Source organism: Ptychodera flava, unplaced genomic scaffold (genome assembly GCF_041260155.1).
Source record: "Ptychodera flava strain L36383 unplaced genomic scaffold, AS_Pfla_20210202 Scaffold_41__1_contigs__length_1339820_pilon, whole genome shotgun sequence".
Classification (NCBI taxonomy): Eukaryota; Metazoa; Hemichordata; class Enteropneusta; family Ptychoderidae; genus Ptychodera; species Ptychodera flava.
In genome coordinates, this window is record NW_027248363.1 from 291,605 (window position 1) to 307,728 (window position 16,124).

The 16,124-nt window shown below is 37.5% G+C and overlaps 1 pseudogene; it reads right to left on the minus strand.

The window, feature by feature from the left end:
• Positions 1-205: 205 nt before the first annotated feature.
• LOC139128039 (aqualysin-1-like) lies at positions 206-13,485 on the minus strand (annotated as a pseudogene).
• Between the last annotated feature and the right edge of the window lie 2,639 nt (positions 13,486-16,124).

Below are 16,124 nucleotides of genomic sequence, written 5' to 3' on the forward strand. Positions count from 1 at the left end.
ATATTAACCCCAACCTGGATAGGCCAATCATGTACCGGTACAACAAGCGACTGATGAAGGAAGTGTCGTTGCACTCTCTTTATCATTTCTATAATATTATTTGAACCTTTAGATTCCCGTGGGCCTAGTTTTATTTTGGCAATCACGTGACCGACCCAACACTCCAACCATTCTCACAGCAAACAAATAAGTGAATGACAAAATATTTGTTATTTTGCATATTTATTCTTCTCCATTAATCTACAGACATAGAGTTTCAGAACAAAGATTTCTCAGCTGGTATTACATCATCCACTTAGAACTGAAAACAAAGGAAATTCACACCGTTAGCGAGTCTACAACCTTGGCCATTACACTATAGGAAAAAAAAATTGCGAGACTGGAGCGAGGAAATGACGCTTTCTCGCGATTGGTGAGAATCTCTTGTTATGCTCACTGCTCTTAGTGATAATTTTTTAAATTCTGACTGGCGAGCAGTGAAAAATGCACTCCTTGGTGAGAATCAAGTATGATAACATATTCTCATCGGTGAGACTGGAAATTCTCACCAAACACAGTGAGAATGGTGATTTTCAGGGTGAGAATATATCATACTCATTATTCATGGCTGTATCTTTATTAACTTATTGAGAGCTGTAATTGCTCACACCAAAATTTTAGCACAACATTTCACCAATTTTCATTAATTTTTCTGCATTTTTAAAAATAATTTTAGACCAAACGACAACAACTTTTAATTGGCTACAGTTTTAGATCAAAATTTGGGAAAAATCTGAAAGAAATTCTGGATCTGAAATAAAATGTATGTGTTATATTTTACGATGGTGACAAAAACTTTCTTTGGCGCTCAAAGGGTTATGGTATTATGCGCCTCGAAAAGTGAAAGAGATAAACGCATTTGCTCAAAATATTGTATTTAGTAACATTTGGGTGAACCTTAATGCATAGCAACCAGTGTAAATAATTTCATATAAAACGGGAACATTATATTCTTTGAATTTAAGGTGGCTTGGCTGGAAAGGCTATTTTTGCACCAATTCTTTTCTCAGAGTGAATGTCAATTTTCAAGTGTTAGAATCAAGATATGTAGTTCAAATTTTCAGGATGACTCCCTTATTTAATACTTTCTCAAAAGTATATAAAAATTGTTTATTTGCAGCCATGAATTTGAAATATGACACCAGTGAATATTAAAATTTAATTTTCATATTATTTTTTACATATTTAAATTTAATAATAATTGGATAGTACTAATATTACCAAATTAGTTATAAATATGTTGACAATATTAATTGTAAGATGTGTACGGCAGGATTTGTAAATAAAATTTGTTTTTATGATTTTACATGGGTTTACATATAAAAAATTATTAAAAAATTCTTTCAAATTTCAAAATGTGATTTTTCAAAAAGTACTTCAAATACAGGAAAATTGTGCCATAGTCATCTTGTCAGTAACTTTGTTAATAGGCTGCAAAAATTCCATGTCCATATCTCATTTCAAAGGTTGGATTAAATGGCATAAAATTATGTAGTAAAACTGTTATTCTGTCAATAAATGTTGAAAACAAGCCATATTTGCACCCCTCTTTTGAAGTCACAGAGCAGTCTTTTGGTTAATCTCACTTTTGACACCTCTTTGACACTCAAAGAATCTAAAAATGCAAGCACCGCCTTGTCAAACTTTCCTGAAAAACAGCAAATAATGACTTTCCCTTTTCAAACATTTATTGAAAGCTAGGGGACCTCTACCATAATTAATACACTAAGGACTCCCCAACTTCTTCTTATTTGGTCAGTTTTTCAGAAGTTTCAACAGGCTATAACTCTGCAGTGCCTTTGACCCCAAATGTCTAGTTTTTTTTATTCCACAGAGAATGTTGACTACTTTTATATTTTTATAGTTTTATTGAAGTTTATAACTGACGCTCTAGCCTTTCCATCCACCTTAACCTACTGAAATGAGCTCAAACGACCCCAACGGAGTACGGAAAAGTCTTACATCTTACAGAGAATGGTCTGTTATATTGAGTGTGTCAAAGCCATCCAATCAGGTTATATCAGAGAGTCATTATCTCCAGAACGAGGCTTCTTCTGTTACAAGATGAATGAAACCCTGAACGCAATTGTCAGGAAAATTATTTCATCCTAAGTATTCACCTGATCGAATGCTTTAAGGTAGCGGTAAAGGCTATTTTTGCACCAATTCTTTTCTCAGAGTTAATGTCAAGTTTCAAGTGTTAGAATCAAGATATTTAGTTCAAATTTTCAGGATAACTCCCTTAGTTAATACTTTCTCCACAAAGATATAAAAATTGTATATTTGTAGCCATGGTTTTGAAATATGATACCAATCAATATTAAAATTTAATTTTCCATATTTTTTTACATATTTGAATGTAATAATAATTGGATAGTATTAATATTACCAAATTAGTTATAAATATGTTGACACATTTATTGTAAGATTTGTACGGCAGGATTGTAGATGAAATTGTTTTTATGATTTTACATGGGTTTACATATCAAAAAATTATTAAAAAATTCTTTCAAATTTCAAAATGTGATTTTTCAAAAAATACTTCAAATGCAGGAAAATTGTGCCGTACAAATTTTATCTTAACCTTGTTAATAGGCTGTAAAAATTTCATGTCCATATCTCATTTCAAAGGTTGGATTAAATTGGTATAAAATTATGTAGGAAAGCTGTTATTCTGTCAAAAATGTTGAAAACAAGCCATATTTGCCCCCTCTTTTGAAGTCACAAAGCAGTCTTTTGGATAATCTCACTTTTGACACCTCTTTGACACTCAAAGAATCTAAAAATGCATTTACAATAGCAGTCACGCATTCTGAATGCAAGCACTGCCTTGTCAAACTTTCCTGAAAAACAGTAAAAAATGACTTTCCCTTTTCAAACATTTTTAAAAGCTAGGGGACCTCTACCATAGTTAATACACTAAGGACTCCCCAACTTCCTCTTATTTGGTCAGTTTTTCAGAAGTTTCAACGGGCTATAACTCTGCAATGCCTATGACCCCAAATGTCTAGTTTTTTTATTCCACAGAGAATGTTGACTACTTTTATGTTTTAATAGTTTTATTGAAGTTTATAACTGACGCTCTAGCCTTTACCGCCACCTTAAGTGCAATGGTTTATTGTTTACAGTGTACTCACTTGTTCACTCGACATAGAGAAGTAGGTTTGGAGATCCTGTACCAGGGTTTGAAATTACACCGTTGGTGGCGTCTGCTGCCAATTTGGCCTTGCAGTTTTCACCAGTGTGGCATAGCCTAGCGCCCATGTGGACAGCGATGGCACCTGCGACAGAAATAAATTACGATCACATTTACCCCATGCACATTAGCCAGTATACCAGTTGACAGCAGAATTCAATAGTTAAAAAAAACGTACAAAACTTGTTGTGATAACCGTCTTCAGCTAGGGTGTCCAGTCACAAGTCTAGACCATTGCGACTGTCAATAAGCTGCAGCGAGATATTATGTAAGAAAACTGTGAAACACTGTTGCTCATACTGATATTGTATAAAATGAATCATAGGCAGAGAATTCCATGAACGATTTTAGTTTGTCCTTTGCGTTTTGCCGTTTGCAAGGCTCGCCATTTTACCCAGAATCCGACATCTGCGAGTTGTGACAGTTGTCTGCCGCTCCTCAGAGGAAACGCTCAACGTTTTGCAAGGACCATGGTCCCAGCCGATGACGTAATAATTTAGTTACTGTTTTCAGGAGGTATTCTGTTAGTCGCTTTTCGGGCTAGTACCACGCTAAGAACCACGTCGATGATTGGTCAATAAAGAACAATAAACAACAGAACCAATAATATCCTAATAACAGCTATCTTTTGGAACAATTGTGTCATAACAAATGATATAATATGATATAGTTGTTGATATAATATGATATAATTATGATATAATTGTTCCAAAAGATAGCTGTTAATTAGTATATTATTGGTTCTGTTGTTTATTGTTCTTTATTGACCAATCATCGACGTGGTTCATAACGTAGTTGTTAGCGTGGTACAAGCACGAATAGCGACTAACAGAATACCTCTTTTCAGAGGCGACCAGGCCTCCTTCATCTTGCTTAGATTTCGCACAGAAAATTTAGAGAAGCAATCAATTTTGAAGAAGGAAAGTCGAAACAGAGGTCTCTTCTTGAAGAAAATAGTCGTGTCATCGGCTATAAGAACCACCATGTAAAATACTTTGAGAAACTGAGATTTCGTGGAAACTGATCGTACTTAACTAACAATTGAAAAATCAGCAAAATGTGCCCGAATTTCAATTGTTTGATAAAAAAATCCCACTGCAAACACATTTCAAACACTAACAAGTTTTTCTCAATTGACATAATATTTTTTCAAAAACCCCCCACTTATGATAAGGCTTTGGGTTCATTTTTCCTTGGATGAAAGCTACCAGGAGTTCAGCTTGTCTTTAAAAACTAACAGCTAGAAGTTTGAAAAATGTTGAATAAGGCCAAAGTAATTAAATTCTTTGTTTTGCGTCCCCACCCGTCTAGGTTTTTAAGGTTTTCATGGAAAACACACAGTGTATTTGAATAGGAAATTTTAGGACATAACCGCTTAACTTTTCTGAACCCAAATTTTGTTACAATTTTTTATTTGCTGCCATCAAATTACATTGTGTTAATTTTCTTGTGTGTGTTTTTCGGCCGCTTAGACGCGTACCTTTTCCCATTTAGAGTGGACGCAAAACAAAGAATTTAATTACTTTGGCCTAATATAAATCCATTTAAAAATATGTCTTGACGCAAAGACAAAAAAATGGCATCACCTGCGTTAGACTTATGGCAAACTGGTCCGGCATCTTCAATCACTCAAACCGTTTATCAAATATTAAAGGAGAAGCCAGTTGTGTGTACACTTTGATATAATTTTTCTCGATCATGACATTATCGTCTATAGCACGAATGATGTAGCGCTGTTCAAATTTTATCTGCTAATCTTTGCAAAACGTCATATGCAACAAGGCTTGTATATGTGTGATGCACAGCGAAATTATCGAACTGTTGCTCATATTTTAGAGCTTCCATCGAAGCTGACCGCGGCGTATACGTTGCAGTACTTTTATCCTTCCATATTTGCTAAAAGACAGTAATTTGAACTGACCTGCAACGTGTGGGCAAGACATGGAGGTACCGCTCATGGTTTGGTATGCGGTATCGCTAGTATGGTATGCGCTTCTAACACTTGAACCGCCAGCGAAGATATCAACACAGCTACCGAAGTTAGAGAATGATGATCTGGTATCGGAACTGTCGGTAGACCCAACGGTATCAGCCTGGTAACAAAACGGAGGTACAGAAAAACAAATCAAGTTGAGGAAGACGTTTAATTTGTTACTGTTTCACACTCCTTTCATAGTTTAACGTGCATTCCTTTCATCGAACCACTTTGATACGATAGACAGCAGCTGTGACTGCCCTAAGCTTGTTTGACATGCAGAAATAAAACAAATGTTACCACGACATTAATTGTGAAACAAGACGAGACGCTGAATCACCTAAACACATTCACAGTAGTTTTACAGCGTTGACGTTCCGTGTATGCGTAGAGAATTGAAATACTGTGGAAAAGTAGTGGGTGCATCAGTCAAACTGAGCTGCTGATCCGCTCCGACAAGCGTGTTGTTTGTCGAAATGAACGTACTGCCCATTAACTCCCCCCCCCCTTCCCCTTTTGTTTTGGTCTTTCCTCTTCGAAGGAATGCAATTATTAGTGTTAGACTGCACTCACAAACACCTCTGGAGGGGCCGGGAGAGTAAAAAAATGTTATCAGATTTTTTTCAAATGCTCAACTTACAAATCCACAGTGCGTTCAAACTCCCGTGCTGACTTGCTTTAATTATGAAATTCCCCTTATCAAAGGGATCGGACAGAAATTACAGGTGGGCCGCAATTATTTTGAGCAAGAATTTTTGAACGGCAATGAAATTTCATGCATGCCTTTCGGGGAGAATCACCATTTTTGCCCAACTATTAGCCAAATGTGGCCGAAATAGTGCTTCGACCAAAAATACAAAATCACAATACATGGGATTCTAACGGGCAAACTATTTACATATTTGCCTAAGAACAAGCGATATCTGTTCATTTATATATGTTTGATAATTTATGTAAATTCACTTTGCTTGAAGTGTGGCAGGTAAAAAGTGCTTGTGTGTACAAAAATTAGATTTTTTGACTTCATCGATAATATTGATTCACTAACACGATTGGAAGTAATTTGGGATAATTGGATTTTCATATTTTTCAAATTTCTCAAAAGTGTTAGGTGCCACATAGCTGAATGTTGCAATATGGCAAATTACTTATAAAACAAGTGTGTAATATTAAAAGAAAAGCAGATGAGATAACATTTGTAGATTAAATCGACATTACTTCACCATCCAATTATCCCACATTAGTTCCAATCGTGTTTATACATGGTAGTCTATGAAATAACTATGAACAATATTTTTCTAATAAAAAAAACTAGCAATATCTGCGCATTTATAGATGATTGCTAATTGATATTGGCCTAAATGTACTTGATTAGCATAGGGTGGTTTAAACTTTTCATTACGCTTCAGAGAGTAGAAAAAGAAACTGCAGTAGATACACAAAACAAAACCACTCAAAAATTAGCCGAACGCTTTGGCTTAAAATTGACAGCCCAACTCATATTTCATATCGATCAGAGATATCTTTGTTTCGAGTCCCCCTTTAATTCCCCAAATCCCTTCAAGTGCCCCCAACATATCCTTAATATTTTCAAGTCCCCGTCAACCCCCTTCCAGAGGTGTTTGTGGATGCAACCTTAGCGTTGGGCAGTTATTAACTGTGTAGCTCTGCTGATTTTCATAAATACACATTAGTTGAGACGTCTCGCTTACCATATAGATGTATGCAAGTTTGTGCTGTCAGAACAAAGACTCGAGAGTTTTTCTCGTGGTTTCCTGCGCAAGCGCACTCCTGTGCATTACTTTACTCTACGTGGATACCTGTAGACGTTTCAAAGTCTCTACATGGCTGGGCTAAATTTATCTAACATACCTCTTCAACTCTGGCTGGGGATTGGTTGCAAGCGTTGGCATTAGAGTTACCAGCGGACACGGCGGTTGGGTAGCCAGCGGCGATGACATTCTTGACACCGTTATCCATGGCTGTACTTGCACCACCTCCCAGAGACATGGAGACAACTCCTCGTTGAATTCCACTTGCAGCTACGGCATCCAAACCTGAATAGTTGAAATATTTAAGGTGGTATGCGCCTCGAAAGTGAAAGACTGAAACTTTTGCTCAAACTTTCCTGAAGGAATATTTCAACCATTCTCTTTCAAAATGAAGAATAAAAATCGGGGATTACAGTGCAAATTTCTGTGGACGGTTGCATATTCCATAGTACCATGGAAGGGGGCCTCCGGCTTTTCACAAAATGCAAAATATACTTAGGCCCTATACATCACTTTGGACGGAGTAGAAGACATGTTTTGGAACGAGCTCTGTTTTTATATCCTCTGAAACAGTTGTCTGTCCTCTGACTGATAAACATGTAAAGTTTGTGAACACTATGATGCTGACTGTCAAGATACGGTTATGAGATAGGACAGCAATAGTTGACTATCATGGGTCTACCAAGAGTTGTAGTGATATCGCCCTCTACGGCAAGGTTTGGCTGTAAGCCTCGTTCTGGTAGACAATGGACAATATGTCAAGGCAAATTAATCAATTTAAAGATACAGCTAGTTTTAAATTGACTTTTTTAAATATTTTGCCAAATAAACTCATTTGTCAAACACATAACCTTATGATGAAAAAATTCCAATATGATATTTGTTGCACAAGTAAGGGCTACTAATAGCCCCATTCCAGTGGTTGAATTTATGTCGGTTGACGAACATACAGACCAGATATGAACTGAATGGCCTCGCGTGCACATTTTGTAAAGTACTTCTTGGGGTATTGGCTTTTATGAAGAAGGAAAATGTGTCAATAGATGACAAAATTTGTTCCCGAATTTCTCAAAATTAGAATAGTTGGACGATAAAATCACTTGCACAGTCTTTAGATGGTTGTAAGTTGCTGTGAACTGTGCCTATGACAAAGATAAAATAATGATGGCGTAAATAAAACATACATAGAGACATACATACATACAGATGACGGACGCCGTGTCATACTATAAGCACACATTGGTATACCAAATGTATGCCAAAAAAAATAAATAAAAGCAAAATCAGCTTATAAAGATTGGAAAATTTACAGAATTAAACTTTTACAAATCATTTACATTACATTGTTTTTATTCCCGAAATTAATCCAATCTCTCTAAATTTGACATTATCCCCACTGTATTACGCACTGAAAAAAAGAAAAGAAACCATTTGAAAAATTATGATCCAACAATATCTGTCGATGCAAGTGCAAATGGCTGAGCAGGCTCTTGACTGGCAGAGGTCGCGTTTGCGTATAAATTCTGCATATTTCACATAAAATTGCCATGTAGAACGAGTTGACCTACTTCACAGTATCTCAATGCGCCCAAAAACGATACAATTATCTGTGCCGCGCCGTGTAGCAGCAAAATGAGTTCGTGACCTTTGAAGCACGCGTTTCAAAAAATAAATACCCATGGGAACCTGCTCACCACGCCACGCAACTCATGTACAGCTGACTATGGTGCACTTGTCAGGCGATGGTCGATGATTCTGGTTATTGCCTATATTGTCAAGTTCAATGCCTAATTTACGGAAACACGAACTCTGTCTAGTGTATTCGAAGCTCTGCGTACAGGTTGTGCACACGGCCTCTACCACGTGGTGTCCTGTGGACAGTGTGGTACAAGCCGTCGGCCTACCACCGTACCGCCGGAAACGCAGACCTATTGTACGCAGGAGCTAGCCTACTGCTGCTGATTTAACATCAATGCCAACATGGAAATCTCATGAAAAATTTGTTATTGTTGGTTCTGTAGCTAATACAATCTTGAAAAGCAACTTAAAAGACACAGACTGTCAATACGTCGCCATAATATTATGCTGATCTCAGGGGAACCATGCCGGAATATAAATTCGCTGACACACACACAAGATTGAAAAGTGTCACTCTACGGTAAGCGTCATAATATTTGATCAATGCATTTTTCTCTGAGAATGAGATGTAGCTACATCTCATTCTCAGAGAAAAATGCATTGATCAAATATTATGACGCTTACCTTCGATAATCTAGCTTTTGTTCGCTATGTCCAGAGTAACCCACACGATTCTTAAAGTCAAACGTCGACACGACGACATCAACAGTCAAAACTCAAGATTAGCGATCAGCAGCGCGGCCGAGTGACTGAATTCAGAAATCACTTTGTGTAAAATGTTTTAGTATAGCGCCCTCAAACATACTTATTTAGCCTGCCATAGACTTATACAGGCCACAAATTTTCTTTTACTCATAAGTTGATAAATTCGCAAAGCACAACCACCAAAAACTAATCAGTTCTTGCAAATTTGAAGAACAAATTGTGTGCGAAATGTGATCGGAATCTGCCAAGCCGTTTTTGAGATATCGTGCTAACAGACAGACAGACAGACACAAACGCCTAAACCATAACCTCGCTGCGCGCATGCGCACGCGAGGTAAAGATGAACTCAGGGAAACAAATCGCTCATAGTTTGTACCATAGACTACCATGTATAGTGAAATTCCCAAATTAAACTTCTAGTATCTGTTACCTAAGTTTCATGCATTTCGCAATCTTCAGACAGACAGTCTGAACTACAATATCCTTAGCTGTACACTCTCATTTGGATGGTTAGGCCTGCATTCACTGGTTCTCGCATCGTTATACCGGTAATTTGCATAGCAAACTTGATCAACAAATCGAATTGACGTAAGAGGGTAGACACCTCGCTACTCACTGATCGCTCTCAAAGGAATTCAAAGAAAACGCTGACTCTTGCATCAAACAGCATGATGGCTCTGATACAACCTAGAAGTGTCGTTATTCTGGGACAAACTTACCAGCCACAATATCGGACGTAAACCAGACCCCTGGCAGTTGAGAACACGCACAGAGTGGACCTGTGCGTCCACTGCGACGCCAACAGTTTCACCGACGGCAGTGCCACCGCAATGGGTTCCGTGACCATGGCAATCAGAGCCCTGAAACAGAGACGCACGACAATGTCGCTCATGTTGGTGTCCACCCCGTTTGGATTTTACGAACAGCAGTACATCTGCGCGTTATCCATATAAAAGCAATGCTATCATGCTACGTTTATGAGATACTTGGAGCGTGTACAAGCTAGAGAAAGGTCTTTCCTAAAACCTATATATATCAAAGGATGTTTAACTGTTTTAGAAAGCGCACTACTTTCTTCGATTTAGAAGATCGTTCGATTCTGTCCTACGCTGTTCGTTCCCTTTTTTTAGTTTGCTTAGCAAACGACGTTACAATTAAGATTGAAAGAGAAATTTGTACATGGCACTTTAAAAAGCATGTCGAATAGAACCGTTTTGAGTTTAATGATTGCCCGGGAATGATAATGTGTAGTTTTTAAGCATTTTAAACTGTCATTAGGGAACAGGCATTATTAACAGAAGAGGGCGGGAAAGAATTTTCTTTTTTTTGAGGGGGAGAGGAAAAGCTAGGTGTAAATTGGGGGAGGGAGGGGGCTTGAAAATTCCAGAGTTTCTTTTGGCCTACAATTTTTCGCTCAGAATTAATGGAAATTATACCGATGAATCAAAGTGAAATGGACAGAAAACAAACAAATAAGCCATTTTTCTGAGGCTATTCAAGGAAACAAATATGTTTCAATCACTGACGATATATAAATAGTGAGTGCTAGCGAGTGACTATAATGCTGATTGTCAGAGCGTGGCACGGCAAACGACAGCGCCAGTCGACTAGCATTGGGACTCTGAATGCAGACAATGGGCTGGGTAAAGAGGTTCAGACAAATTTTTAGGAATCTTGCTTTTGTGTTGAACTGCTTCCACAAGTTGCCCTGAGGACTCCAATGCATAACACGTTATTATTTTTTCGTGGAATTTCAGTGTCGTATCTGTAGTACATCTGCGCACGTCTGATCACCATATTCCAGTAGATTAAATTAGCATTAAATGTCAAATGTATACACATGCACAAATACAGCTAGTGTCGTATAGGAAAAAAGGTTTTTCATAGTTTGCTCCTCAGGCAACCATATATAGTGAAGTCATAATATCAAATTTCATATCTACAAACGTAATTTCAATCACCGTGCTCTTGTCAAGTTGATTCATGCTTAAATTTAGATATACATAATGGCTTATTTCTTACGTGCGTATGGCCTTTATAAAATCTTAACATTTTGGCTAATGTTGCTGGGAGGACAGACGCCGCGAAGCGGAAAATCAATGACGGAATATTACTGATCTCTTCCGCCCCTGGCATCACGACTATATATAGTGTACTAACAGAATATCCTAAAGGATGTGATTGTAGCCTACGATGCAGGTGGCTTATATGTTACAAGAGCTGACAGTTGACATATATGACAGATGATATTTTGCCTTTTATGGTGATTGAATAATAGTGACAATCTCATTAATAAACACTGCGTTAAATAAATTATGTATTATAAAGATGCTAACTTTTTCTGAAATAATTAATAGTTCAGCTCTTTACTGAGGACACACCATATGGACCTTATCACCCAAGGGAAAATTGACGCCACAACCCCTTTTTGTACAAACGATTTGGAAAAGTTACCATGACTTACATCCCTACCACTTTCGAAATCGAAGAAAGGATGGGCACGCCCTCCGAATTCCACATGGGTGTAGCGGATACCAGTGTCAGCAATAAATACATGAGCTCCGGAACCCGTACCTGTGCGTGGAATAAAAAAAAACGTACTTGTCTGTAGATTTACAAAAAACTACAGATTTCTCGAAAGAAGTAAGTCTTGCCATGTCAATTTAAATTTATTTACACACCTGACAATTATATTAGGGGTTTCCTGTTGAATACAAAACACATTTGAATTATCCAAGACAATATTGCTTACCATATATATCCATTCTTCCATCGAGTGGCAGGTTTCGTTGATCAATACGATCACATCCCCATTCAACATGAGCTGTCATGATGGAATCGTCCTCAACGTATTCAACGAAGGGCAGACCTCTCAGCTTGATGTTTAAACGAGAGAGAGAGAGAGAGAGAGAGAGAGAGAGAGAGAGAGAGAGAGAGAGAGAGAGAGAGAGAGAGAGAGAGAGAGAGGGGGGGGAGGGAGAGAGAGATTATATATATATATAACAATACTGTTTTATATATATATATATATATATATATATATATATATATATATATATATATATATACATATACATATATATAACACAATATTGCAGGACAAGATATCCCTAGGAAATCCCTAGTGGATTAATGATTAATGAATGAAAAGACAACAACTTGAACCAAGCACGCTAAGACACTGGTTATTTAGTTTAGACTTGAATGTATGGCATCTCCATTGACGGTAATTGGTCGACACCCATTTGCAATTTGCTGTGTAGCAGTTGTGGTGCAGGGCCACGAGGTAAGCATGCAGATATTTCTCATTTGAATTTGGAAAAATAATGCTTAGGTCTGAAGGATAAAGTAATACACTTACTGTGTTTATAGAACCAATATGCTCAACGACGAAGCCGTGGAAGACCCTTGTGAATTTACGGAGAATTCTGAAATTTCTTGTAAGTTTAGCAGTGACGCTTGAAACTTGAAATTCATCCTGAATACGTAAGAATGCACAAATTCAACAAAAAAGTCTTCTTATTTACATGTAAATATACATTACCCCAACACAAAGCTTGCATAGTAGCAAAAATAAAGGCATAGTTATAATTCAGGGTTAATCACCTTGACCTTGACGAAGTATCTGTTCTGTACAGCATCCTTAGACTGTAAGTAAGGCGCCAACTTTGCAGCACTGGCTGCGGTGACAAGGAGTGCCAGAAGGACAATACGCATCTTGAAGCTTGAGAGAGAGAGAGAGAGAGAGAGAGAGATTATTATTTTAAAAAGTTATTTTTTCAGACTTAGCTTTGTTTCCTTTACCGTTTATACAGGACTGTTCTTCACCAGATACGCACAAAAAACAATATCATTGCCGCAGATGCCCACTCGCACCGTCGCTTGTTGTTTTGTAGAAACCGTGTGCAATGACGTTGTCAGTGAATAAAGTTGGACTTATGAGATCCAGAATAAATGTTCTACATAACAAACGTATTGAGAAGGTTGTTTCGCCGGTCTAATTTATTGTCTCACGCTGCGCATCCATTATCCTCTCTGAAGTAATGCCCTATCTACTGAATTCGTACATAAACATATGTTCCGACTGAAGGGCAATGTGTCTGTTGCTGCAAAGAAACCTGTCGCGAAAAAGACATGCCTGCAGCTGTTTCGTACTTGCAGTTCGTTAACGTGTGCGGAAATATTTTCTTCGATAAAACAGCGGAGCATTTGTATGCGTACGTGTGAGTCCCCCAGATGTTCAAAGCCAACTTTAAAACTTGTCGAAACCTGTTTCTTATATAACACCGAAGAGGCTGGAATTTATCGCTGTTTTTGGGATGGGACAACGGGGCGTTGCAAACATTATATTAGAGAGTTAAGATGGCGGTCTAACATATGGCCTGTACTGCACTTGCAAAGTCTGTTGACCATAAGTTGAAGTCTTTTTCCCTGCGTGTTCTACCCCGAAAATAAATTTGAAAATGTAGCGTATATATCATGACTGACAGAAGTTATCAGGGAAGATAGAAGAAAAGCAATTTTTTTTCCTTACCTCCGTGGGTTTGAAGTCCTATATTGATGTGACGTCTACTGAGATCTCTGAGTTTATGAAATGGTGACCTTACGATGACTCGTCTACATCAGGTGCTTATCAGATACAGTTCACACGCGACGTTTTCTGATACCGCCGTGCAAATTGTGACATTTTTGTCGATAACTCAATAGTTTATCTCCACAGAAAATTACTGTTGTGATGTATTTATCCTAAGTGGGTTACAGTTGCATCCCTCATGTTCCCACGATGGTGTTTCAGAGATGATAGAATAATATACTCTCTTTCGTGTGAAAAGCTTGAAAAAATACTATCAACTTCGAAGGTTTTTAACAGTCCCGGACAACTTGGTGATAGTTCACGAAACCAAACAGAACCCATCAAAACCACAAACAACACTTTCAAAACAATAAGAAGGGTGATCCAATAAGACGTAAAATGTACTCATTTTTCGCACAGAAAGAGATAAGAATGTTTAAATATCTCATTAGTTGTTGAATCTTGGAAAACTCAAATTAAAATTATTTTTTGAAATATGAATTTTGCAGAAAAAGAACCAGTCCCTGCACTTCCAACTCACACGTAATACTTTAACAATCATTTTTGAACTAAACTTGCCAGCTGTTGTCCGCTGGATTGCAAAGAAAACTAAGCACTGACAACATGAGGTTATCTTAGGCTTCTTATCACTGATTGGTTGCCTTGTATTCCATGTATAAGATGCAGGCCACATCACGGAAGCTAAATACAAGAGTGATGTGGCCTCTATCCTCACTTGTGGCAGTACATCCACGCCGGGAACTAATCAGAATAAGGTGTTTACCATTGCACAGACCTAATTTCCAATGAAGCTCAATTAAAATCGAAAATTAAGTTTTGTTTCTGCCCATATTTGATGGTACTATTTTTTGGTAAATTCTTCTGCCATTATAAATGCACCGTATATACCTTTGTTTATAACAGCCGACAGCGGTCATTTAGCGCCAGTACGACAATGTCAGGACTGTATTTATTCAAAAAATTGAAAATGCGATATTTATTGAGGTCTTGTAGTTCAATGAAATTCCTGTATTCCTTAGCGTAAAAATCGATTTCACGTTAAAATGAGTTTGAAATCACTTAATTGAACTCGTGCCAATTTACGGCTGACGTTGAAATGCAGGTAAGGCCAAAGTATTTAAATTCTCTGTTTTGCGACAGGTAAAAATGTTAGGGGACGAGAATTAAAAACCTTCTCAGAAAATTTCACACGCTCAATTAACATTTGTATGTTCTTAATTGTTTCCATATATTATCCTTTCAATGATGAAATACTTTATTCAACTCCATAGTAATACTGTAATGTCACATTATTCTGCGAACATGCACGCGTTTTCACTGCATTTTATATCTGCAAACAAGCATTCATAGGGAGATGATTGAATAAGTGTTGAACGGAGACTGAACAAAATGATAACAACAGAGTAAAAAATGAAATATAAAAATTCTGAAAAGTAAAACTGAACTCACCGGGAAGGGTGGAGATAAAACTTGGTGGAGTAATTTGCTATTTGCCAGAACAATAAAGTGAACGTACTTGATGTTGCCCCCTAGTTGTACAATAAAAAGAGAGTCTAACCCAGAGAGTTACCAATCTTCCATGATAATGCGATACGGACAAAGTGTAATTACCTTTTCGAGTTGGCTAAGATCATGTAGCTGTAGAGTCAATTGTAAAGTGTAACACTACTCCCTAATTGCACGTACTGCAATCTGCAACCCCTGCAGCAGAACACCAATATTGCAGCTTATAATGCCAAGCTCCATGGTCTCGGTCGTGAAATTTTTTTATAGAAAGGAGAAAACTGGTCGGAGACAGAAAACATATAAAATCACAATAAAATGAGACTACATTATGCTGGACAGTGTCAACTTTTTAAAAGCTGATCAAGGCTTCTCTGTTGATGGTGGATGTTGCCCAACGCTGATGTGATGCACATCAAATGTCAAAGACGAACGCTCTTCTTCCCACTATCACTGGCATTTCGCCTGGGAAAGAACGTGTTTTTATGGAAGCGCTACTCCCTACAAACCTAACTGAAGGCCCATCAATGTTCTTCATGTCAAGTTGTCTTTTAAGGACCATTCGCCATTTGTGATCCTTAGAAATCATCTGGAGAAACCAAGGTTTCTCCGCGTTTTAAAAGAAAGAGTAGAATCGTTTATTTTTGATTTCGCGTTTTCTCATGATTTGTCTAAGCTAACCAGGCATACGTTTTCATTATG